The sequence below is a fragment of the Rhipicephalus microplus genome, chromosome 8, assembly GCF_043290135.1.
Source record: "Rhipicephalus microplus isolate Deutch F79 chromosome 8, USDA_Rmic, whole genome shotgun sequence".
Classification (NCBI taxonomy): Eukaryota; Metazoa; Arthropoda; class Arachnida; order Ixodida; family Ixodidae; genus Rhipicephalus; species Rhipicephalus microplus.
In genome coordinates this window covers 75,889,372-75,916,770 of record NC_134707.1, presented here as the reverse complement: position 1 = coordinate 75,916,770, position 27,399 = coordinate 75,889,372, and the positions used below count along the sequence as shown (strand labels likewise).

Below are 27,399 nucleotides of genomic sequence, written 5' to 3'. Positions count from 1 at the left end.
AAATCAATCAATCAATTAATTCTGATTCCACAATGCATCGGTATGAAGCGAGTAAATAAAGTAATGATTATGACTAATATCCTCAGCAACATCCGAGCTATAGTTGCTGAAGCTTAACTGCGCATACAAACTAAATAGACGCGTTCGCTCCTCCTTCTGGTGTGAACTTCTGACGTTATTGTTGGTCGGCTATGATTGTTGGAGTGAATTAAGATTCTCGTTCGAGGTGGCCGCATTTGAATGGGAAGAAGACGAAAAGTTATACGTAAACTGAGAGTCGGGTGGTGTACGTATTCACTCTCTCAAGCCAGCGAGAATTAAAAGCAAAGTTGTGCCCTTCAGATAGCCTGAGGCGAGAAAATTCCGCCTATGCCCCTGACAAAAGGTGGCCATTCACTGCTACATTTTTCAAGATCACAGCTGTTGTAAAACATCAAATGCAAATAATTGAGTAATTAGTCAACAGTACAAGGAATGAATAAGTATTCATATCAGGTGCGCGAAGCAAGGTGCTCTTAACCACAATAATATCGCAAAGGACACTAAAGCAGGTGCGCACTGAGTACTTACCGGAAGTCTGATGGTGTAGGAAGACGACGTTTTTCTACGTATAGGGGTCGTAGCACTCTCGATAAGATACGAGCCCACGCAAGCTTGGTATCTGCATCTGCAGTCACCCTTGTTCTTTAGAAGAGGTGTTATCTCTTCAGACATCTGTACGTTTTCCCGCCTTTGTATACCTGACAGTTTCTGAAGATACGCACGCCATTGTTATGAGGCATTCTAGTGCCCTCACGCACTCACTGTCCTTTTTTTTGGGTGTCAAGCATGGGTGCACGATCCGCAGAAGTTATGACGGCATCAACTATAGGACTTGAACTGTGAAAGCAATTACCAACACTTCTAGGTTGTAATCAAGTTCTTGCGGCAAGTTAGGGCTAATTGTAGAAGCAGCGTGCTGCCTTTTCGAAAGAGTGACAAGTTCATGAATTGCGCACGACCAAACAAACACTCGAATCGACGTCAAACACAATACGCACGTTCATCTGTATCAGCCATAGGTGACGAAAATGTAGTTCGCGCGCTTAAGAGAGAGAGCCGTGATCTTTCTTTGATGTAAAGTTCTGATACCTAGACAGAAATAGAATTAGAAAGCAGTAAATATCATCTATGTGATATGGCTTCGCACGCCACATTTTTGTGAGAGTGAAATCGGGAAATGGGAGAAAATCTTGCTGTATAATACCAACTGCAACGCCTTTGTTTTCTTTTTGACGCTTTTATGCTAAACGGGTAGGTGAAAATACAATCTAACTCGCACGTTTTGAACCGACAGGTAGAAGTAGCCTCAACAGGTGTAATGAACCAGCACGATTCAGTTGACAAATGAAATCGCGTAGTGTTGCTAAGCCTTCATCCCTCAAATGTAATATAACGTTTCAATTACAGATATCAACTAAGGGAAATTATTCACGTACGACGTATGCAGCTGCTTTCGCTACATCGCTAAATCAGTAATTCGAAATTCCCTGAAAAAGTTATTCTTTCTAATTCATACGTAGAACTTCATGCATTATTAGCAGCAGTTTAACCACGTAGAATATGAATCCCCGGCGTATTGCGGAACATGAACTTTCGCGCAACTACACTGTTGACCGGTTTCAATTGTTTTGGTAAAATACTGAAAGTAGAATGATGATTTTGGAGATGCATCTGGCTTTACAGGACGGACGGGCAAATGTTGGGTCTGCTTGCTTGCGTCAAGAAAAGCTAGACAACAGTAAAAAGACAGTGACTGTTTCGAATCAACAGGTTTCTTATCCTTCTTGGAATGACCCCGCCGCGGTGGTCTAGTGGCTAAGGTACTCGGCTGCTGACCCGCAGGTCGCGGGTTCGATTCCCGGCTGCGGCGGCTGCATTTGCGATGGAGGCGGAAATGTTGTAGGCCCGTGTACTCAGATTTGGGTGCACGTTAAAGAACCCCAGGTGGTCAAAATTTCCGGAGCCCTCCACTACGGCGTCTCTCATAATCATATAGTGGTTTTGGGACGTTAAACCCCACATATCAATCAATCAATCAATCCTTCTTGGAATGTTATATAGAGAATTATTTCTTTTTGCTACTTGTCAACTAGAAAGAAAGAACTGCAGTATTTCAAACGCGCAGCAACGTTCATGAGCAAAGGTCAAATGCAAAACATCTTTGGAGCTCTAATGTTAATGTGATAAGTATATAAAGTGCCTAAGCCGTCAAAATTACCATAGGACCTAAAAGAACAGCAATAAAGAACAATTTCGTACATCGTTACACCTCGCGAATTTTATGGTAACTTTGAAAAAAATAATATCGCTTGACAAAGAAATAAATGAAATCGACTTTCGCGAAAACCACCAGAGAACATAATTCAAGGTGCTTTTGTAGAACGTCAGCGGTAGGAATGCCGCACTTCAATATTTGGGCGACTCTACAGCTTCGATTTGAAGAATTAAACGCGACAGCGATATTCCATTCCTGAAGTGCAGTTCCGTGGGTACCCTTACAGCGGTTGACTGGCATTAAACTATCAAGTCATTATGGTAATCACATATTTTGACGCCCGATGCCAATGTACGATTGCACTACGCACTATTACGGGAATTTTTCATGTTGTATTGTGAAGCATGTATAGGAGCGCGTGTGTTAGCGAAAAATGAAAGTTACTTTCACTGAATTTCGAAGCGGGTGAGGTTATTTCCACTGTACTCACAAACAGACGCATCTCTTTGTGGCAGAACACTCTCTAGCCCTGGAAACGACCCAGCTTCGATCCACACGGCTCATACTCAAAATTTCTTTATTATTTATTTTATTCTGAGATTTCTCGATTTGTCGATCACGGAATGACGATTTCTCGCTCACAGAGACCGACGCCAACGCTTTAATTTCTGCGAAACAAGCTCTCGAGCGCTACGCATTAAAAAACAGTAATGCTCTAAAGATGCTCTCATCGCCGGCGCCCTTTGCTGAATCATGAAGTCACCGCCATTGTACATAGTACAGGAACATTTAGTGAATCCTCGCTGCTTAGAGAACGTGACTCACAGCTTTACTAATATAAAGACGAAAAAAAAAATGAACTGTAGCGAGAAACCACGAGGGCACTGCGCTTGAAATTTAAGATGTGCACGAGATCAAGAATAGTGCAAAATGTGCTCTTTGAAGACTTTAGCACAGCACTTAAGATCTATCTATCTATCTATCTATCTATCTATCTATCTATCTATCTATCTATCTATCTATCTATCTATCTATCTATCTATCTATCTATCTATCTATCTATCTATCTATCTATCTATCTATCTATCTATCTATCTATCTATCTATCTATCTATCTATCTATCTATCTATCTATCTATCTATCTATCTATCTATCCATCTATCCATCCATCTATCTATCTATCTATCTATCTATCTATCTATCTATCTATCTATCTATCTATCTATCTATCTATCTATCTATCTATCTATCTATCTATCTATCTATCTATCTATCTATCTATCTATCTATCTTGTCTGATTTGGCAAAACGGGTAAGTGAACAAGAACAACAAAAAAACAAGAGTATGTGTTATTTTTGACTAGCACGAAAAAAAAATTGCCATTCACTCGTGGATTTATTAATCAAAAAGCGATGAAAAGAAAGAGTCGGGTAACAGAAAAAACAGAGCTTCGTATTCAAGTCGGAGACATTGTAATGGCAGTTGTAGCATCATGCTGTCGTTAAGAACCGCAGGAGCACCTTCGTCACGTGCCGCCGTGCCTCAATCGCACGATTAGTGTAGGACTTCCACGTTGTCTTTTGTCTATCTAAGGAAGTTATACACTACTTGAAGGACCACTCATTAGGCTCCCAAAGTACAAACAAAAAACGAGCGCTCTATTCCCTCTCAATATTTTCTGAGCTTCTTGCGCACTACCATGACGCAGATAGAAGTTTCCGTGGCGTCTATAGTATACATGCTCTCGATTGGTCCATACAGGCGAAATATCAAATGTGATTTGTCTCCTGCACTGCGTTTGGCATGCAGCCGGCCATCCGTTCTTCCTTGTCTCGCATGAATATTGTGCACGATCGAGTGATCGCATTTTATTTTTTGGGTTTACAACTGCCCATGTGGCGATAAGAGCTTGTGGCCGACAAGCGCGAAATTGTGATGGGCTCCAGCGCTCAATACTCACACCGTTCACGTTCTTTTAAACCCTATTTGCCCGGCCGCAGTGGTCTAGATGCTAAGGTACTCAGCTGCAGTCCCTCAGGTCGCGGTATCGAATCCCAGCTGTGGCGGCTGCATTTCCGATGGAGGCGGAAATGTTGTAGGCCCGTGTGCTCAGATTTGGGTGCACGTTAAAGAACCCCAGGTGGTCGAAATTTCCGGAGCCCTCCACTACGGCGTCTCTCATAATCATATGGTCGTTTTTGGACGTTAAACCCCACATATCAACCAATCAGTTTAAGCGCTAAAGGGCGAGGAAGAGGCTTAGCGAGAGCGAAGGGTAGCGAAGAAGAGGAGAAAACCACCCTTCGTCCTTGAATGCGGTGAGTGTCCCTTTAAAAAGGTGATTTCAAGAAAAAAAAGCCTGCACATTGCGAATAAGATCACAATATTCTCACTTGATTATAACATCACGCAGCCTAATTACTGTGTGAAAGGTGCACCTGCGTGGGGTTATAAAGTGCAAGGGGTCTCCGAAACTTCGGCTGTGCATTGGCTTTGAAAAGAGATGCCAATATGACGTGTTCTCGCATCACAAAGAAAAATGGCTCACGGCAAGTGTCTAAAGGACCTTTTCTACCAGAATAGAGGGCATCGTTTTCTCAAATCCCTTAATTTTGTCTCAATGGCGTCACTAAAACGTGTCACGTTTGCGTTTAAAATACACCCCCCCCCCACAATTAGAAATGACAGAGAGAAAGAGATCGTGATTGCTATAGTAGAAAGATATTGTTGGGTGTCTGCGTTAGCTAAGGGGACTGCGTTAGCTACGGCCTGTCAGCCATTACATAGGGCAGGCCGCGTCCGCAAAGCTGTTGCGGATGCCCAGCGAAATCAGTCCATTCAGTGACATGCCGGTCAAAGTGTTCTATAGGTATACACCCACACGTGAAACTAACCTTGCTCTCACGTGGAAGCCTGCAGGATTCCTCCACAGCAAAGGGCAGGTGGGCTTCGTATTTAAACCGCAGCTGCTTCCTAGCCGTGCAGAACGGCATTTAGCAGCCACAGCTGCCACTAGGCGATCTGAGTACCGCGATTGTTTCCAATGACGAAGCCTGTTTGACTGAACAGCCCTTCAACGCCAAGTTTAACGATGGCGTCCTTTGGATGAGAGATGTGAACGATGTCCGCAAGTGGGTTGAGAAATTACTTGAACGTAAACGTATCGGAATATATTTGTTACGTAATTTGGACTCAGAACCATACTCTAGCCTATTTATGGAATTTTTTTTTTATCTGGCATGTATTGGAGTGATGAGTGTAAAGATAATTTTGTCTCTTAGAAGCTGACACTAAAACACATTGTCCGTGCTGAACACACTATTTACAGCAACTTTGTCTTAGTGTATATCCTGGACCTCCATAATCGTCCTTGTTGTTACTGTATAGTAGTGGTGTAGCCAAGGAGCGGAGAAGGGTGGTCTAATTTATTAGAAAATTTGAATTTTGCTTCTGTATATATACATGCACACATATGAACACAAGCACAAACATACATGCACTATTGTTGAATAGCCAACCCCCCTCCCCGAAAAATGTTTCCGGCTACACTCCTTGTAATAACAGTCGTAACATGTTATTGAGAACTAAGAAACGGACAACCAACCCAACGATAGCAAAGGCGATGTTATTTGTTGAAACTACGGCACAAATGAGTAGACAGTATTGTGGTTGACCAAATGACTTCCCCCGCCGGCAGAAATCGATACTGAAACCCGAGAATAATGGATCCACTGCTCCACCAATCGAGCTACGGTGGTGCTGATCTCTTATGCACCTTATTGGATATGTGAGTGCCTTCTTAAATATTTGATTGTTAATCAGTGCAGCTAGCAGCCATGGTGGTAGGTGTGGAGCGCTCTATTTTTTTGCCTGATGACATCACTTTGCACCAGACCTTTCTTTACTCACTGGTAGCTGACTAACGACCTCTCTAAATTCCCCTTCCTTTGTTTCTGGTAGAATATTAGGCTAATAATAATAATAATAATAATAATAATAATAATAATAATAATAATAATAATAATAATAATAATAATAATAATAATAATAATAATAATAATAATAATAATAATAATACTATTTGTAGTAGTAGTTGTAGTAGGCGTCGTAATGGTCCCACAACTCGAGGAAGGGTCAGTAAATCAATAGATTAAAATAAATAATTATTGTGATAGCGAAGATTCTCGGACTTATGATGATAAGTATGATCCAGCGGCGACGATTGACGTGATCTCGGGAACACACAGTCAAATGATCTGGCTGGCCAATCTCATACAGTCTCACGTCTACAGCCTTGCTGTCAAAAAGTTTGCACGGTGTGGTAGGCAGACGTTTTTTTTTTTTTCTGTACAATCCCGCGACGAGGTAACACTACCTGAAATGCCGCGTTTCACAACCTTCCGGCTAGCCAGTCGTCTCAAACACGCACCGGTGGCAACAAGGAAGGTGTCGGTGACGACAACTATATTGAAAGGGATTTAACAGTTGCGAGAAACAAATATTCACAGCTTTGAGATTGTTTCGTTTTGTTTTTTTTGTCCGGGGAAAGGCGCGGATGATCACACTGACAAAGTGACTGAGGAAACAACATTGTTCTGGCGGAGCAAGGAAGCGTGCTTTCAAGCTGATGGCCCCACCCAACGAACGGGCGCGGCCAAACGCAGGAAACGCGATGGCGAAGACGCCATCGATCCCCCTCCCCCCCCTTTTTTTTTTTCGAACGTCCACTTGCACGGCGAAGATCCTGGAGAGAATAACATCGAGGGTTTGTGTCGATCCCGAAGACCACGCATGACGTGGAGGGCGAAATTCTTTTTCTTCGTTGGACGCAGCCGGCAGAGGTCGCGGATGTTATCGGTCGCGCTTCAAAATGCTGCGCTGAAAATAATGACCCCCGCTTAAATCTTGTGCTTGCGAAAAACGTCCTATACATTTACAATGAGCACATCTGGTATCCGGTCGTAGACAGACGGACGGTCGAGCCTAAGCCGATGCGAGTCGTGCTGTCCGAAATACGCTTGTTTTTCGGGCAAAAATAGATATTGCCGTTCACACATACGGCTTCTCTTGCCCCGACTTTTCTTTACCTTCATTTATTTTCTACATTGAGTGCTCATTCATTTGATGTGGCATCGCAAATTTATTTCCTTATACTGCCAAGCTTATGATTTTATATGCTGCGACTCTGTGCCGTTCACGTGTATGCTGTTGGTCTCCATGTTTTTAGTGTAGCGCCGTTTTTTTTATTTATCTATGCACTTGTCTGCCTGTCCGTCGGTCCGCCCGTCCGTCCGTTCATCTGTCCGTCCGTCCGTCCGTCTATCTATCTATCTATCTATCTATCTATCTATCTATCTATCTATCTATCTATCTATCTATCTATCTATCTATCTATCTATCTATCTATCTATCTATCTATCTATCTATCTATCTATCTATCTATCTATCTATCTATCTATCTATCTATCTATCTATCTATCTATCTATCTATCTATCTATCTATCTATCTATCTATCTATCTATCTATCTATCATTCTATCTATCTATCTATCTATCTATCTATCTATCTATCTATCTATCTATCTATCTATCTATCTATCTATCTATCTGTGGTGGACCACCCAGTAAATAAAGCGAAAACACACAAATAGCCGTCCTTCTGGAGCACACACATAGTTCAAACAAATTTTTCTAATGGTGCGTCAATTTCTGTTGAACACACCCCCTAGACTCTCCCTTTGTAGCAGCACCATTCTGCATCATTGCGAGCAGTATTATCAGGAAGAGCACGTCATCACAACGAAGTTTGTTTTGCGACTTCGGTGCAGGTGTTAGGAAGCTTCTGTTGTAGCTTTTCGCTGACACAAGCTGCTAATTCTTCACGATAATATGTTGCCGCATCCCGGAAGTCATCATTATGCACTCGCCTTCGTTAGCTCACACCTAAATGTCAATGTTGTTCTGAGCATTAAAAAGAGGAATGTACGTTTTCCAAGTCTAAATACCCTTCAAAAAAAAAAAAACCTAAAGGCGCAGACACACATAATAGGTGTTCCTTTTTATGCGGAGCACTTCAAATTGTTAAAAATTTGCCAGTGCATGCAGTATTCATCAGAATAATCAACAAAATAGGTCAGGTTTGAGCGAATAGAACATACTTAGTGATTTCCTAGCTGCTGCGTACCATTGTTTTGAGAAACAAAAGGGTCACGGTCAACATTAAAACATCATAAAACACATGAAACAAGAAAAAAAGTGAATATTCCTGCTGCTTCGACAGGCAACGTTGTTTTTTTTTCGGCCTATTCGAAAACGAGCTGATAACAAGCATTGCTCAGTAGGGTCGAATACAGTCACAAATTGCTGGAATATGTAAAGCTTCTAGAGAGTCAATGGTCGCTAGATCTTTGACGCCTAGTGTGCAAGTAAAGAATGCTATCAGTAATAGAATATGGAGGAAAATTTTCACGTTAATAATAAAGCCCGTGAAGTTGACAATAGGAAGTTCTGGGATTTTACAGGCGATAGATCGATTGATAAGTGGTGTTTAACGTCCCGAAACTATTACGTGATTATGGGAGACGCCGTAGTGGAGGGCCCCGGAAATTTCGAACACCGGGGGTTCTTTAACGTGCACCCAAATCTGAGCATACGAGCCTACAACATTTCCGCCTTCATCGGAAATGCAGCTGCCGCAGCCGGGATTCGATCCCGAAACCTGCGGGTCAGCAGCCGTGTACCTTTGCCACTAGACCACCGCGGCGGGGCAATATATTTTTTTTTTACAGGCAAAAAGTAGAATGCGACAACGATGAACGCTGTAGTGGAAAGCTCCACAAATTTCGAGCACATGGGTTTTGAAAAAAAAAATTCCTTAAGAAGTTAGAAACGGCGACAAGAAAAACGAAACGGAAAATGTCTGGCCCTAAATAACAAGGTAAGAAGAAAAGTCGTTTAAAAGAGGCATCGAAGGAAGATGGGGAACTTTCCAGATGGTATTGAATGGAATATGTGCGACTGGACGGTAGGTGTAACTGGTCCCGACTGGTAACCATGGTTAGGTTACTATCGTCGGCTTGTAATGACCCATAATGACTGACAGAAACCGTACTTGAGGGCTCCACTACAGTAAAAAAATTTCAAAGTCACCGCCGTAGGGCTGTATATACGTATACATACTCTTTTTTTGTATATTTTGATATCGTAACAGAGTGGTACTGAGCAGCCGTCGCCAAGCAATGGTCACAACAACTCCTTGATTTGCTTTTATATATAATAAAAAGAAGTGGAGCTCGAGTAATTTCAGCCAGCTCTAGTACTTTACCGTTCACAAAAACCTATATATAGACCTACACGAACCACCAGTCTTCCACCTCCATCAAAATGCTGCCACCGCGGTCAACACTGCATCCTAAAGTATCGTTATCAGTAGAGTGCTCTATAGATCCGAATTTGTGGAAATATTCAGCAATTAGAAAAAAAACAGTTTTTTTCGTGTTTTTTGAAAATTTGGGAAAATCGGAAAGAGACCAAGTTTTTTTAGCACATGGCACTAGTTTCTTTCCACATGGTAATAGTTTACTGGAAACTGTCAAACGCAATAACTTTAATTATCAAATACCGGAACGGAATACCTTCCCTCTTTTCATAAACGAATACGTCATTTACCAGATCGAAGGGAAGCCTGGAGCATCACCACGAACTTTTTGTGAATAGTTGCGGCTTCCTATAATGGTTACAGCAGTTAGAAAAAAGACCCAGATACGTTTATTTTGTCGTGGCTTCGACTAAGGAAACAATGATCAAGATGGCAAAAATATGAAGTTCAGACTTTTATTCAGAGTCAGTGTCACTGGCTCAAAAATCGATTCGAGCATAGCGGGCGTTCATAAACAGCGCGATGTTAGTCCCAACATACCCACATGCCTACAAACGCTTTCTGCTAATCATTCTCAGCAGTCTAAGTGAACGTTACTGCGACAATTGTTTAATGGCTTGATTTACCAATTTTAAACAACGCACCTGAGTGTTACTTAGTTTCAAACTATACATTTTTCGCACAAAACTCCGAAACAACATGCAGTGTTAGAGGATTCTTCTCTATATTAGAACAGTTCATAGTATGCATTTTGTTGTTAAATGCGCATTGATGTGGAATTCACCAGCAGGATCTGCCGTTTGCGATTTCCACAATTAAGCGACTAGGTTGGGTTCTACTGGCACACACTCGCGTGGGCATTGAAAAACACTTATCCCCTCTGAAAATAACCGGAAATCATTCGTTTAGTGGTTGTTCGGAAAGATTGCCTAAAAAAAAAAACGGATAGTTCCTTCCACAGTGCGTCACGTTTTCTGGCCAATATTTCTGCGATGACGCGAGATGTCACGTGCCACAAAACGGGACACTTCGACAGCAGTGCGTGGCAACTTGCGACGACACGTTCGCATCATTGACAAAAAAAAAAAAAGGTGGGCGGAATGCTGGGAATACCTAGGCGCACCCTTTGTAAAAACGGACCCACCGTTGCGACGCCCACCGAACTAAAGAATTTCGGGAAGCTCAACGTGACTGTCAAGGCCATTTGAATGCGCGGAGAAGTGTAGCCTATATATAAAAAAATGAACAGTGAAAGGCACCGAGAAGTATATGAGGTCGTTGCGTCTCGATAAATTGAAGGATATGTGAAGGCGAAGCTACACAAAAAGAAAAGCAGCAAGCAGCAAGGGGTGAAGGGGTTGTGTTCAATAGCACGACGTCCACCCACATTCCGTTACCGTTGAAAGGAGCGCTTCAACGGTGAAACTGTGTAGTGCGCAATATCGATTGCAAGATAACTTAAAATTCAAAGGTGGGTATCACGTTGCTACGCAATTTCACAAGGGATTATAACCACTCCAATCCGAAAAGTGGACTCAATGCGTATTCTTGGACGAAGCTTCACCATAGTTAAAAAACAACCAATAAGAAAGAAATCGTTGGCCAAAATTCAGATAATATCAGTGCTTGCAAGGCGTTCCTAACTACTATGTGATGCTTCTGTTCTAGCTTTCTTTGACGATTTCATAGAAAGTCCCATGAGGTACTTTTTTGTTTTTAGGTTGTATCAGCGACGTACTGATCATTTGCCCCAATCTTTACAAAATTATTCAGGTGTAGTACCAGTTCTTCATGGTCAGTTAAATTGTGCATGTTGTTTCTAGCAGCAGGGGTTAGAGCCTTGATTTGCCACTTTATTTTTTTTCAGCTAGTACTTTTCTTGCTCGCACCACAACTACTACAAAATCAATAGAGTAGTAAGTGAAGCTGTTAGAGAGAGCAAGCTTATCGGCAAGGTGGTCTGGTGCGTATTCCTAAGCCCCTGCGTGTCCGGCGCTGTGGCATTCTCAAACGAACCCGTTCACGTCTGCTTATCTGCACTATAAAGTTTCAGAAAAGACAAGATCTGGCGAAAAGTTTGTGATTACCTTAACACTATTATAAGAGAAGTTAAGATAATGAATGTGAGATCGTGAACAACAGGACGTATGGCAGAGCGAACCACATTCCCAATCTCTATTATTATGAATGAAATAGTGTATATGTAGACAGGATAACCGCTGGTCACTAAAGGTAACTAACTGCATTCCCCGAGAAGGCACTCGGGTTAGGGGTAGACAGAAGGTTAGGTGGGCAGATGAGATTAAGATGTTTGCGGGTATAAAATTGGCAGCAGCAAGCACAGGACCACGTTGGCTGGCGGAACACGGGAGAGGCCTTTGTCCTGCAGTAGAAGTAGTGAGTCTGATGATGATGATAATAATGATGATGACGATGATGTATGTTTTCTCCAGTGAACGAAAAAAGTGAGTGAGACAGCAATTTAATCATTTAAAATGCTAAAAAAACAATCGTGAGAAACTCTATAGGGAGAGAAATTTGTGGTATGGAGCTGACACTTTGACAAGTGGACTTACATACTTCGAAGTTGAAACTCTTTCTCAGCCGCAACCGTCCTCAGTCCACTAGTCGAATCATTCCCTCCTGGAAACCATCCCCTGTGTGTGCATTTTTCAGAACGGCATTCCGTCTTCTCCTTCCTTCGTGTCTTTTGAAAAGCGGTCACCATATATTTTCCACTTCCTTGAAAATTTTTTTTCCATCTTCCCATGACAACATGAACTGCCAACTCGATGCTCGCGTTACTTACGATGTTAAAATATAGTTTTAGTTTTTAACCCCACTTTTTCCCCGCACCACAGTTGCCACAAAAAGAACTAATACGGGGAAAAAAAAAACATCCCCTGACACGCTGTTGCCGTTCCGTAAACATGTTTACCCTGCTGGTACAGCATACACTGCTTAGCCGCAACACAATGTCTGCTTCATCGTAAGCCGGTTGCGTACTTACAGTCGCAGTCAGCAATATTTACTTGTTTGATGGAGACAGCAAAACAACGTATCATTTTATCCGGGTACATCGGATTCCAGCTTAAGCACCGAAGCAGGGAAGACAGGAAAATTCAGTCACCTCACCATTTATGGCTGCCTTGAGGACGTGAAACCTATTGAGTTACTGCGCGGTGACCTAGAAAGGATTGATGAATGGCGGGTAAACACTATCCACCACCATCGCAGGAAATCGGGCGTTGAAAAGAAGCTAGAAACAAAAAGAAGCCAACGCTTCTTAAAGGCGCTCGCATGTCCGGGCGGAAGTGATTAGTTTCCCGGGAAATCGGTCCGGGTTAGGGAAGCGAGCCATCCCCAACCACCAGCTGTGGCCGGATGCGTAGGCTCTATTTCTGCCTTTCCGACCAATCAGTGATCGCCCACGCTACCTAGTGGCAGAGACGGAGGGCGCTCATAAGCCGAGATCGGTCGTCAGAGCCGAGGAAAGGTTTAAGCCGTATCATTCCTATACTTTGCAACGAGGCTCTTGTTCTTTTTTTTTTTTTTGAAACATGACGATCTCGTCTTATATATAAAGTGCGTATACGATGTGTTTAGAGCTGTACCGTTACATTTTGAAAAGCAGTATTCTGAGTGACATTTTTACCACACCCGAATCGTCACATTTTAGTGGTAATATTCTTTTTCCTCTGCTGCATGCCGCGATTTCTAAGACAAGAAAATGATATTTTAAATAATTGTACGATATCAATGTCAGCAGAACTGGAGTCACTCATAGGTGTAGATAAAAATTTGAGCTCCTGCTGTCTCATTCAAGATATATATTATCTTGGAGGATTCCCTCAGACTTAATGCTTTCTAAAACTTTCTTGCCCAGCGCAAGCCAAAACACTACATACACGAAATCTCTCAGACTCACGGCGCAATCTCGGTCTTAATTAGTCGATTTATGAGTGAGTTTGCCGATTTATGGTGTCATCAACATATTGTGTCGTCTAGGCAGACAAGTTTTCATAGACCCTTACGTATGCACGCCACAGTTGAAGCTATCTTATGTACATTGGTGCCAATGATTGCAGTTTTTCATTCCAAATCTTGATATGGCTAGGAGAGATGATATAATGGAGGGTTAAAGAAATTGTAGCCACGTGAGGTTCCTTACCCGGCACGTAAATCAAGCATTCCGGCTTCAAACACTTCACCTTCACTCAAACGCGACCGCTGCTGCCGGGATTTGAACCGGTGACCTTCAGGTAAACTATAAAAGTGTGAAAATATTTCCGGCTACAAACACAAGCATCACAGTAATTTCATCCCCTTGAAACACCTCAGCCGAAAAAAGAGATAAGTTGCTTCAGTGACTACTTATTATACGGTCTCCCAGGCTTTCACACATATAAACACGCATTTCGGCAAAGGCAATGTCATGTGCCTTTCTCTGCGTTGTCCGTTTTTCGTTTCATTGTTTTGCCAGGCCCCTCCATTCTCCAGTTTATTCCCCTTAGGGCCGCCTTACATTTTTTTTATTGTATGCTTTTCCTCAATGCTTCGGTTGTTGTGATGTTAAAAGTGAGAACAGGAAGCTAAGATGAAGCAGTGAAAAGTTTTCCACGTCGTGGCTATCGTGTAATAGTCAACCGAGTCATAAAAAAGGCCTCCTGGTGGGACGACCATTTAAAACAGCCACGCGTGGGAGCAATATATTCGCACACACTTGGGAAAAAGAAAGCACGGCAACTGCCGACTCAGGCGCTGAGCCCATTTCATTTTATTACTGGCACACTTCGGGGAAGGAAGCGCAATGATACGAAGGAGTGGGCGGAAGAATGGTAACTGCAGGATCCCCCGACTGGGAGTGCTCGTCCAACACTTTACCACATAGTTAACTGCGCTTGTATGGAGCAGGTGTAAGTAAAACCAGGAATGGAGTACACTAGCAGCTAAGACTACTGGCCATTGACTTGTCAAATCAAGTTTATAGTCAACAAATACAAGACACTCTGTTGCAAGCAAGTTGTAGGCTAGTAAAACTTTCCGAAAATAGATTTCTCTTTCAACCCCCTTCCTTGACTTGTACCTACTATACATGGCGAATAAACAAGCCCACTTTCAGTGCGATATTTGGAAGTTTTGCCTGTGCAGCTGGTGATTCATCGAAACACAGAAGGAATAAAATAATCGTTAAATGAAGCGCACGTTCTGCAGCGTGAAATTCCAAAAATATTAGTAAGATGAGTAACAAAACATTCAACATAGATTTATTGACGTGACACACGGCTGGATAAATGACGACACTCACTGAAAATGCGACGAAAACGACGTTCATTACAAGGGTTAGCTTCAATGCATCACGAGGGTGACGCGAGTAGCCTTGTGCGTTCGCGGTATATCCCTGAATCAAGAAGCGTTCGAATAGGTGATTGTTATTCATCTGACAGGCATGTAAACTTTGTGCGACCACTAAATATTTCTCGAAGAATTCCTTACGTCACCCATAAAAAAAGGACACAGCAGAAGAAGGCTGTGAAGGCACTGCTGCGCTTCCTACGCCACCCAGAAAAATGCACCTTTAGTGATATTCAGCGTTTTCAAGTGCACTGTTTTTTTTCCTTGAGATGACAGCGCTATGGCTGCAGGTGTTTTAGGACAGATTTATATCAAGAACAATATTTTCTATCCAAATGTTCGGACTAACAATTTTTCACCCGTTGTCTTTCCGTCACGACAAATCATCACAGCCACGCTATATCGTAAAACGTAAATTGAAAATAAGTAACGCAATAAATACCACACAAAAGGGTCATACTATACAACAGTCTGAAAAAGGTACAGCGAAACTCAGTTTTTCGGAAGACATGTCATGAAAAATCACGTCTCGTTAGAAACACTGCTGTGGCTGCGTGTGCCCTTCAACAGACTTATAGCGATCTGTAAGTAATAGAAGTAAGTGAACTGACGGCTACTTAATCTGGCATACGCTACGACTAAGTAAATAACTTTTGCATGGTGTACTAAGCGTAAGGAGATGAAAAAAATTGCCCCTACCTCCCCGAAAGGAATCCTGAGGAAATGTGAATGCATTGCGTAGCGTTAATAACGGCGTTTCGTACGTAAGAACCTAACGTTAGAAAAATAACGCGTTGAGAAGGCGCCTTTTCAGGCTGCGCCAAGGCCGCACAAACGATATAAACGCGTCTCAAATGTACTGCATTGAGGCGGTGGCTAGTCACGTTCAAGTCTAGGAGGTATACCTGGTATACCTCTGGTTGCTAGGAGTGAGGCTAAGCACGCGCGCCTGCATCTGTTGCTGACAGCTGCCGATGACGAAGCGTGACATGGTGGGGGCGCCGGTTGCTAGGATCGTGCGCGCCCACAGCTGTTGCTATGGGAGAGGGCGGTGCATGGATCCCGATGGACGCCTGACATAGCGCGACTAAGAAATGCATTCGCTTTTGAAAACCTAACACGGACAAGGAAGTGTAGTCAAGTGACTAACGTTTCCATCAATACATATAGCTCGTGACGTACCAGCCATCCCTCGCACTGATTTATAATGTCATTAAGGAGATTTTCTTCCTACTTTTGCAGGTAGTTATTTATTTTGTTGTTGTTGTTGAGTTGAAATTGCTGACTGTTTGCCACAGCTGTCGTGCTGAAAATTGGCTGTAGGCCTTGTCAAGCTGCCTTTTTCGAAGAGCAGCTTTTACCTGCAGCAGCCCTTCATCAAACTATTGATAAACAACAACAACAACATTATTAGTATTATTATTATTATTATTATTATTATTATTGTTGTTGTTGTTGTTGTTGTTGTGCTCTTCAGCCTTATAAACGTATCGTAATGAAACGTTATTTTTTCTCTTATAGCCATGAAGATGGAGAATTTTACACTTTCTTTATTTCATCGCGCATTTCTATTTGTTTCGTAAATTGTTCAATCCTACCTTCCAAGCCAATCATATTCAATTGAATCTGATTGCTTGACTCGTTTAGGGTTGCATGATTACGAGACCAATGGCCATGACACATGAAAAAGGCAGCTGTTAACAATTTAATGACATGAAAAATTAAACTCGTTGTCTCTTAAAACACACTGTCCTCGTGCTCAGTTCAGACCAAAAATAAAGTCGAATGCAATACACGACCACAGACAATAGGGCTTGAGATATATATATTTATTATTATTCCCAGGTCGTTCTGAAATATTAACCCGTGCCCAGGCGCGTTAAATTTTTTCAACAATCACCAGAAAGTTATGACGGGCTCCCTGAACTCCCACTTAGGAAGGGAAGGTAAAAATATATAAATGAATAACACACATGCGCCTCGGTAACTACCCCTTGCTCACTGCGTCCGGAGTTCGCGACCTGACGTTCGGAGTCCCGGTGACCTGACCTGACCCAACGCGATATCGATCGGTACTGCACGACCCTCACTCACCTCAATGCACAGGAAGCGATGCTGCGCGTGCGGTGCCCTCACAGAGACCTGTGGCGTTCGGTAGTTTATTCTAAAGGCCCCGCCGCGGTGGTCTAGTGGCTAAGGTACTCGGCTGCTGACCCGCAGGTCGCGGGTACAAATCCCGGCTGCGGCGGCTGCATTTCCGATGGAGGCGGAAATGTTGTAGGCCCGTGTGCTCAGATTTGGGTGCACGTTAAAGAACCCCAGGTGGTCAAAATTTCCGGAGCCCTCCACTACGGCGTCTCTCATAATCAAATGGTGGTTTTGGGACGTTAAACGCCACAAATCAATCAATCAGTTTATTCTAAAGATCACAGTGACTGCCCGACCGTAATTCAAAAAGAAAAAAAAATTGGGGACCCTTGACCTTAGTCTTGAAGAGTTGACTGCGATAGCGGTATTCTGTTCCTATAGTGTTCCTATACACTCGGTGTATGAAATCATTTCAGACTTGCTATGCAGCCACTTCATGGCCTAGAGAGACAGAGAGAGAGAGAATAAAATGAGAGAAAGGCAGGCAAGTTAACCAGAAAATGGAGTGTCCGGTTTGCTACCCTGCACTAGGGAAAGGGGGAATGGGGAAGAAAGATGAGAAAGAAAGCGAAGAGGGAAATAGACGCACGCAAAAAAAAAATGGCCTGAAGGTGCAGTAACCTGTGCCAGTGGTTGGTATCAAACCATTAAAACTTTATTATATTCCTTCGTTCTGACACCCGATCGATTGATTCATTGATATGTGGGGTTTAACGTGCCAAAACCACCATATGATTATGAGAGATGCCGTAGTGGAGGGCTCCGGAAATTTTGACCACCTGGGCTTCTTTAACGTGCACCCAAATCTGAGCACATGGGTTCTGACTCCCGATGGTATGTACGCTATAGTACCACGCATCATTGCGGCCATATTTCATGTTGTGTGGTGAAGCATGTATACAGGACGCGTGTGTTTGTAAAACAAGAAAGTTACTTTCACTGCATTTCTGGGCGCGGCTGTGTGGTATAGACAGCCGCTAAGCTCCTAAGCGAACCAAGTCGGATTTCCACTCCGACCTAGAATTTTGTCTGTTTATATTTGCACCTTTCAAGATTTTTTGGTTACGCAAAGGTGATGATTTTTACACTCACAACCAACGACGCTGATTACTGAATGTCTGCGGAAGGAGATTTTAACGCTATCGCGCGAAAAAGAGCATCAATTACACGACGTCTGTCACCTTCCTATGAGAGAGTGCACGAGGGTGCTGAAAGTGTTCGTGGTAAATATTGCGCACCGTAACCCAATATTCAGAAACTGTTCCTCTCCCCACATTCAACAGTCTTCTCGTGTTGCATGTACACTGATTTAGATATGTTTCTTATGCAATGTGTTTTACAAGGAATTTTATTTGTTCGCTTTTGATTTCTTTGCCTTAGGTGTCCACCGTGGGTTCTTTTTTGTCTCACTTATTTCATTTATCAACATTTTCGTAATAAATTACCCTCAATCAAAGGTACAAATTATTTATGCACAGTCTTTGAGTAAAAATATGCTACGAAAACGAAAAAAATGACATTGTGCAGCAGAGCTTCAATACAAATCACTCAGGATTTTTTTTCTCATAAATCTTCGCAGTTGACACAACATTCATCTACTGTGAATCATCCGAAGTAGAAACTGTGACGAGAACATGCGTGAACTGGGAGAGAACTCTTGGCTGGTTTGTGCTGTGAATAAGTAGATATACTGTGGAAATATATGAGCGCACAAGGTAGAAGGAAAAGCACTTGACAGGAAAAACGCTTTCGAGCGTCTTTCCTGTCAAGTTATTTTCCTTTTACCTTGTGCGCTCATATATCTTCACATTATGTTGTACCAACTGGCCCAGCATTCCACTTTATTGAAGTAGATATATCCTCTTGTCGTATTCGCCTAAATCGTAGCTTCATTAGGTAAGCATTTGCCCACCTTGAAAAAGAACGAATCAACCAATAATATCTACCATACTAGTAGCAGCACCTTGAAACAGTCTTTATGTTTTTTTTGTTGGTTACTGAACAGTGTAAAAAAATAACTTCGATGTGAAACGCATTGTCTGTGTAAAAATGTGTCGCAAAAGGTGCAGTTAATGGAAGTCAAATTCTTCTTTTTAAGTATTTCGTTAAACAACAACAAATAGTGCTGCTAATTAGTGCATCAACGCTGTATTGAACCCTGCATAAATCACGTATATACGAATACTGGAGCTCATGCTTCGACCCATCTTCTGCTCGGCACAATGACATAGAAGTTTTCGTTTCATAATAAAAAAAACACTTCATGGTGAAGCTGCAATGAAGGTCAGCAGAGAAAATGCCCTTTCTTTAAGTGCATCGCGTATGAATGTTCTGAAACTAACAGTGACAAAAAAAAAAAAAGGAACTAGCGCTTCTTTCAGGATAGTCGTTTGCCGCTTTTCTTTCAGTGACGCGATCTCAGTCGAGGAAGTTACCGCTATGAATAACTGCAACGTGGAGGACCCAGTGGGCGGCCAGACTTGACACCTCTTGAAGACTGAATAGCACCGAGAAACTGGTCGTGTTGAGAGGATAGACTAAATATGGCTGTACACGGATTATGAGTACTCGCTTATGTCTAAGAAAAACCTATACTGTGCTAAACAGAATAATAACAAAATCACAGGCGAATAAAATACTGTCTAATGCTACTGATAAGGCTAAAGAGCAAAACGATTTTTCGCGTATTTGTAAAGTACAATTTCGCAATCCCGAAAACCCAGCCTTTACCACGACTCGGCGCACAGTAAGGTAGGACGAGCCCCGCCGCGGTGGTCTAGTGGCTAAGGTACTCGGCTGCTGACCCGCAGGTCGCGGGTTCAAATCCCGGCTGTGGCGGCTGCATTTCCGATGGAGGCAGAAATGTTGTAGGCCCGTGTGCTCAGATTTGGGTGCACGTTAAAGAACCCCAGGTGGTCAAAATTTCCGGAGCCCTCCACTACGGCGTCTCTCATAATCATATGGTGGTTTTGGGACGTTAAACCCCACAAATCTATCTAGTAAGGTAGGACGAATGAAAGGCGTGGAGGTTAGCCAGACGCACGTTCGGTTTGCTACCGTGCACAGAGGGAAGAAGTGAGGGAATCAAAAGAGAATAAAAAGAAGAGGTGTGAAGGGCACCGTGTGGTTACATGTGCTCCTGTCTATTGCGCGCTTATAAGCGGTCACTTAGTCGGCACGACTTTTTAAAATCTTGCATTGCCCACGTCACTTTGGTGGCCTGCGACGCACAGAGCCATAGACCGAGGATGTTCTCTTCGGAAAATGTCTATTATCCAGTTTGTTTAACGTGTCGCGTTGCACATTGCGTTCGCTCGCAAAACGATCACAGGAACACAGTAAACGTTCTATTGTGTCGTGTGTGTGAGTGGTTTCAAATGAAAAGAAGAGAAAAGGGAGCCCCGTAACTGTCTCTCAGGGGGAGAACATCTCAACAGTAGCTAACGAGGGGTGGGGGTAAAGGAGAGATTAAAAGGACAGGATTAAAAGGCAAATAGATAGAGAGGAAGGAGAGAGCGAGGCACAGGAACAGCGAACGACAGAAAATGACGGCAGTAAACAGGAGATAGGAAAGATGGACACGGTCCCAGGAGTCTGAGGACGGGGCACCACTCGGCGAGAGCTCTTGTCGGCGTCAGGAGATGGCATAGGGCGAGCCCAGTCGGCCAGAGCTGCGCTGTCGTCGGAGATCACGGGGCACAGCCGGTCGGCACGAAATTCGGTGAGCGAGTCGTGTCGTCACTTCTGCACGAGTTAGTATTGGAGGTATCCGCCATTCCGATGAGAAAAGAGCACGTCTTCATGAAAGCTACTCCTAACCATAGGCGGCAAAGTGAAGTTACATCCCGGCGGGAAAGGTCTGATGGAACTTGAAGCTTTCTCGGCGGGTCCATTTTATGTAGGCAGCGGTGGCCGTCACTGGGCACACTTAGCCAAGTTTCCGACATTGCGCCAGTGAGAAAATGCGCGAAACGAAAATATGGGTGGCACCACCACACTGAGATTTCCTCACCAAACACCGTGACCTAAGACATTTCGAAGGCCCCAGCTTTGTCCTACGAAGCTTACAATCGATAGACATAAAGTACATTGTAATTTGTGGGTGCCATAGCTAGCAGGAAGCGAAGATTGAAAAAAATTCATTGAGGCAATGTTTACCAAAATATCAACACTACATTTTCAAAGTTTTTACGTGACGCGTGGAGATTTTGGCGTGATTTTAAAAAATGAAACCTGACCCTTGATTTTCTCCGCTAATAATGAATTTATTATAGAGAAACATATGCCACAAGAGTTTTCAAAATGCAGTGTGTCAATCAAGACTAATTGATTTTTTTATTGTCACTTTAAGGAGAGAATGACGCCAGTAGCGCAACCAGCGTGGACAATTTTGCGTGGCCTATTTCACATCAACCGCCGCATAAGGAGCAGGGCGCGACTGCCTTGCTAACCGGGCGTCCATGGAAGGCAGCGCGTAGTTGCGTTCCACAACAGCGGACGCGAGCTGACGCGCACTACTGTAGCACCATGAGTGGTCGCCGTGAAACCTCTCGTGTCGCCACGGTCGTGCAGTTCATACTGGTCCGTAATATTAACTAGAGCAGACTCTGTCACAGCGACCGTTCAACGACCATGAGAATTATGGGTTGCACACGGATTTGTCTAGTTATCGTACTTGCGGGCGACGAATCAAAATTATGGCTTCGTTTATCGCTGTGTTTCGGTTTCGTTTCGAAGGAAAGAACGAACCCTTCTGAACTTTGTGACCCGATTAGAAATTGTAAGGCTATAGGTTTAAGGTGTTGAAGCGCAACCACTGCACATTCCTTGATTTTTGTTTCTTGATTGAACAGCTCCAAGCCACACGAACACACACGGAGCCAGAAGTACAAAGATCAGACAAATCCATGTACTACCCATCATTCCCATGCTCGCTGTAGCACGATGTGTTGCAGCTCCCATAGACACTAGCGCCAGAGTTCCCTTTAGTGGATATATAGAAAACTTCATCAGTCCTGCCGTCTCTCTCTACGCTCTCACCATCTTTCATCCTGCACTCTGCGAAAGCTCTCTCTCGTTCTCGATCGCTCTATTGATTACGTTGAGGCCCCTCAACCAGGCGCCAGAGAGCTGTGCTCTAAAGGAGGTAGAGAGGCGTGAACATTGCCTTTTTCTGGCTAACATGTGCTACGCATGGACAGATGTAGCTGCGACCCTAGTAGGTTCCTTGAAACATATGTTTCATTGTCTCAATGACCCGACCGAGAACCAGTACTAGCAAGATCAGCTCTGCTACTGCAGCTGCTTGCTACCAACTGCTGCTCCTTTCTTAGAAAGAACAAAAAGGCACAGAATACAGTGGCGACTTGAAACATTGGCCTCTATAGGCCTTATCCCAGACGGCTCCGTAGGCGCCGCCATTGTGTGGGCTTTGCAAAATAGGTGTGACAGCCGCCAGAATTCCCTGTAAATATCGTGACGTCAGCAATTATGACCCTTTGCCATAGTTCAGCACGCCGGCATTTTTTTTTTCGCTGCCGTGACAAAGGCGCGTACGTTTATAACTTTTTTTCATCTTCACGGGATTCTGAAGACATGACGATTGTTTCAGGCGATTGTATCAGTTACCCGAGAGTCATATGTGGGGAAAATATTAGAATATGCATGTCTCGTGCCATGAAAAGTTGTCAGTTAACTCCCGTAGTTCCGCTATGGAGAGCACCCTTGTATGTAGACAAAATAATGCAAAAAGTTGTTTCTCGCTTTGTCTGTGCCCGGAAAATTGTCAAAAAAAAAAAAAAACGCTCGAAAGAACCAGGAAATACTACTTTCACGTTATTCACACGAAATAATTTACTATGATAATCGACGAGAGTATTTTAGCGCCACCAGACGTACTTGGCTAAAGTCCTTATACATGGCCTGGTAGCGGAAAGGTATAAGATCCAAAAGACTGCTATATCAAATGACAAAAAAACAAGTGTTTCGTTAGAAGGATTACACGTGGCTCCGCACGCCTGCATCTACTTAGCTGTAATGCAATTCCGTGTTAGTGATGGTGATTGCGGACATGCCAGAATGTGCTCAGATGCACGCCTCGAGCACGTGACCTGACCGGAACACGCGGAAACATTCCAAGCTGTTCAATAACATAATGGCAGTGCCTGCACCGAGAGATAACAATTAGAAGTGGCGGTGTCTGTACCGAGAGACAACCATTCGAAGTATTTAGAACGGAACAGCCTGGTTGTCTTGTCCCAATAAAAAGCAGAAAATAAAGCTGTGAACCACGTGATCATAAACAATGCCGTTCGGTAACAGCTGCTATAAATAATCACTGTACGAACGTCCACAGCACTTATGCCGTGTTTCATTACCGAAATTCGGAGTCCCAACTTGATCCTGCTGGATATCACTGTATAATTTAATCCATTTCTAACTTGGCCAAAAATTTTGCTGGTGCACACTACGTTACGTAAGACGAAGGTTTGCATCAAGTGACGATAGATGTAAGCAGTTGTGAAGATTCAAGTGCAAAGTTTTGTGTGCGAGCACAGAACCATGCGTTGCACTCTGGAAACTGTTGCTGATGGCGTATTTTTTTTTAAGTCCAGGGAAGACTCCCTGAAGAAAAAAAAAAGCCTACTTGTCTGTTTTTCAGTGTTAAACGAAGAACAATGGACAGCTAGTCTGGTTTCAACGGGTAGCTGCATATCGCAATGCTTTTATAACAAGGTAACATTGGGAGTTAACGCGGTGGTCTATGACAATTTTTTTTTTATTTGGCTACATCTGCTTGTAACCAGCCCGTTAGAACTGGTTACAAGAAGTCCTGTAACCAGTTACAAGAACTTTAACCAGTCTGGTAGATATTTTGAGAGTAAGCTAGCGTTCTTCACGCACCAATCCAATCGTTTACTTGTTACGATATCGCTAACGGATAAAATGTAGTGCGCAGTTTCAGAGTTTAGAGAAAATATTTGAAATAATTTTCCTTGCTGACATTCATATAAAATTGCGAACTTTAACAAAAGCGATTGTTACAACACGTGTGGGGTACAGTTGATCATATTGTGATTGAGAATAAAATAAAGTTACGCACAAAAAAAATTCTTGCATAAAAAAGACTCGGCTCTTAAAGAACTGCGTAAACGGGGGATTCTTAGCAGAGGTCCTCACCATCGATTTGCGATGAAATACACTTACAGGGTCAATGATTAGCATATACTATACCATACGATGTTTTATGACAGATATGCTTCTTTTAATTATTTTAAATACTAAAGTTAGGATAGCTGACTCCATCGTGGTCAACTCTTTCGCCAATTCATATACCTAGCTAAATATGGATGGCTGAACAGCTATTATGTTGATCAAAATTAAGGATATCTACAATAAAAGTTCCGACGACTTTACTTTTGTTTGTAAGTATGATGGTAAGGAGATGTCCTTTTTCTTTTATTTGGTGATGGAGGTGAAAATGGCGAATTCGATCTAGGTTGAATTTCCTCGGAGTTTAACTGCTGTCAGCGGTCGTTAAAGGACACACGGTGACCGAAATATCCGGAATGCCTTCACTAATGGCATTTCTCATAATCATATGGTAGTTCGGACTCACGAAAACCCAGGTGTTACTGTATTATTAGATACGCATTGTACTACGATGTAGCCCGCTGGCTAAGCAGGATGCATGCGCAGCATGTACCTGTATGCGTATCCCAAACAATCGCAATTATGTGAAGATAGAATAAGCGAGGTCAAGTCAGAGGCCTTGTAATGCAATGTATGTGGATCGGCGCGTAGACGAGAGCAAAACAATGCAACGTGTATTGCATTCAAAATGTGAAGCAGAGCATATGCACACGATTAAATAGTCATAGGAGAAGCGGCTGGAAATAGTCGCCAAGAAACATACAGTACGGTAATGAAATAGCGTTCCAGTATAACGTTGCCCGATATATCGCATACCCTATTCTGAATTGAATAATCCAACTTTTTTGGTTTCGATCTATTACTTCCATCATGTTTTGAAAGTGGTTTTCATGCGCTCTAGTAGGTTTCGAGACGTCGAAAGTTCGAGTCAATTGCTAATTATTTCAGACCTAAAGTTATTTCAAACCTAAATTGAACTTCAGACAATACTGTTTGCGTAAGCGTATATTCGGGCGTGCGTGAAAAAGTGTCTTTGACCATTGACGACCGTTATCAACTTCTTCGCTTGTGTTGACGTGTGACTGCGATAATGCGCTGCACTGATTGTATTTGTCCAAACAATTTTGAAAAACTGCAACTTGTTCAGAATCGTCATTTCCGATCATTTTTCGATGAAATTAGAATACTATTTATATGCGATGTCAATTTCGCTACGCCCGAAATTTTAATAACAGCAACAGCCATTTTTGTAGAAAGTACAAGTTTGCATGCGGTCTTCCAGGCCGGACGTTAGAACGTAAAACTACGAATGTAGCGTGTATTAGCGCTGTACATAAAAGAAAGGGACACGACCCAGAGGTAGAGATAGGTAGGCTGTGTCGTGTCCTTTTTGTTTTATGTACTGCGCTAATACAAGCTACGTTCATGGATGACCAACTCGCCCGATCAGCAACCCTTCTGTAAAACTACGCTTGTTATGGCAAAGCAGCTGTGGGGGCCCGGACAGCCACGACGGCTACGACATTTGCTTATATTCTTGCCAACTCAGCGCTGAAATACCGAGAAAAGTATCAGCGCAGCCACTAGCAGCAGCAGCGGCCGCAGCTGGGGCGCTCTGTAGGCTCACCTGTTGAAGCAGCGCCGAGTTCTTTGCGCCGCCGCCGCTGCGTTGAAACTTGCTGCCGCGGGCGCGCTCACGAAGGACTCCTAGGTCTCCCCGACGTCACATTCTGAGTGACTTCGGTGACTGCGTCGCGCTGCCTCGTAGACCGGGCCTTCGGCGGTTGCCGACCGACGTGTCAGGTTGGAAGGCATCAAGGAACGGGCTGGACCCCGGACCGAGTTGGAAACGATGTGCTTTCCGTCACAGTTCGCGTGCCGAGTTAACAGCTCAAAGATATCCAACAGGAGACGATCGAGAAAGATAAAAATGAGGCCTAAGCCAGCACCACAGTTAATTAGACAGGGAGGTCTACGGCTGAGGTGTCGAAGACAATCTTCCTGATGGTACGTGACGTGGTACGAGTTCAGCTGTAACTCCGCGCACCGATCGTCCTCGTCACGGAACTGCCGATCGCGTTGGCTTCACTTTCCCGGGGCTGCGCGAACAGCTCTCGCTCACACGGTTGCTACGGCCGCAACTAGCTCGGGGCCCGCCAGGCGCAGGAGCTCGAACTCCCCCTTCCGTAGCAGACGCTGCGGCCGGACGCAGGCGAGGCGAGGTAGGGAGAGCAAGCGCGAAGCCACACGGAGCGGAAGCGGTGGGGTGCGTGCGTGGGCGATGGCGGCGCAGCCTGGCGGCGGCTGCGAGCGGCGAAGGAGAACTACGATCTTCCGGTGAAGCCGAGCGAAGAGGGAACTTTCGAAACACCGAGCGAGGCGAGCGAGACATAACTCCCGTCACTGAATGCCGCCTGTTGGATGCTTCATTCCACTGTTTCTCAGCCATCGATGTTCTGGGGTCACTTTTTTGATGGTGAAAGTGATAGCGAGACTTCTTGCAGCTAGGTAAAACTGGGTTCGTAAATTAACGCAATTTTCAAAGTACGTTGTTGTTTCGCTCCTGAGCGTGGATTTCACGGACACCCCGAATTAGCCTCGCTGAACCCGATTTAGAGAGCCAGTGCTTTAAACATTTATGTAGTTTCGCATTTTATTAAGCACTCGGCTTCGTTTTCTAGTAAATTTGTAGCTAATTTTCATATTCATACCGTTTTCCAATTACACTCACACCAGACGGGTTCATCCTCAAATGTTCTGTAATGAAGACCTCTTTCACTGCCTCAAAGATGCCAAATAGGCACTTTGTATTCACTATAAGAAGACATTTTATCACATATGCTTGTTTTTTACTTTGAGCCTTTCCCGTATTTGCAAGACATAATAACTTGCTATAGTGTGCTCTGTAAGCTGACATTCTACCCCGACAGATTTAAAGGTTTGCACAGTTTGTGCGCACATGTGTTACGATAACATTATTATCTATTTCTTTTTGTTCGCTGTATGATGCAGAAACAGGGGTTTGACGTCAGCGCTCTCATTGGCTTACCGGTTATTCTGTGCTTGATCTGCGGGGCTGCGCAAGTTTTTCAACATAAGCTTTTAAA

General features: G+C 43.5%; 1 protein-coding gene across 3 annotated transcripts in view; it reads right to left on the bottom strand.

The window, feature by feature from the left end:
• Window positions 1-26,525, bottom strand: part of LOC119164551 (synaptotagmin-1) — a 238,143-nt gene extending 211,618 nt beyond the window's left edge. For 2 of the 3 annotated variants that reach the window (XM_075872144.1, XM_075872147.1), the window contains exon 1: window positions 25,920-26,525. The gene's annotated coding sequence lies outside the window, so the exon portion shown is untranslated. The remainder of the gene's footprint in view (window positions 1-25,919) is intronic. The other variant, XM_075872150.1, reaches the window with a different exon arrangement.
• Between the last annotated feature and the right edge of the window lie 874 nt (window positions 26,526-27,399).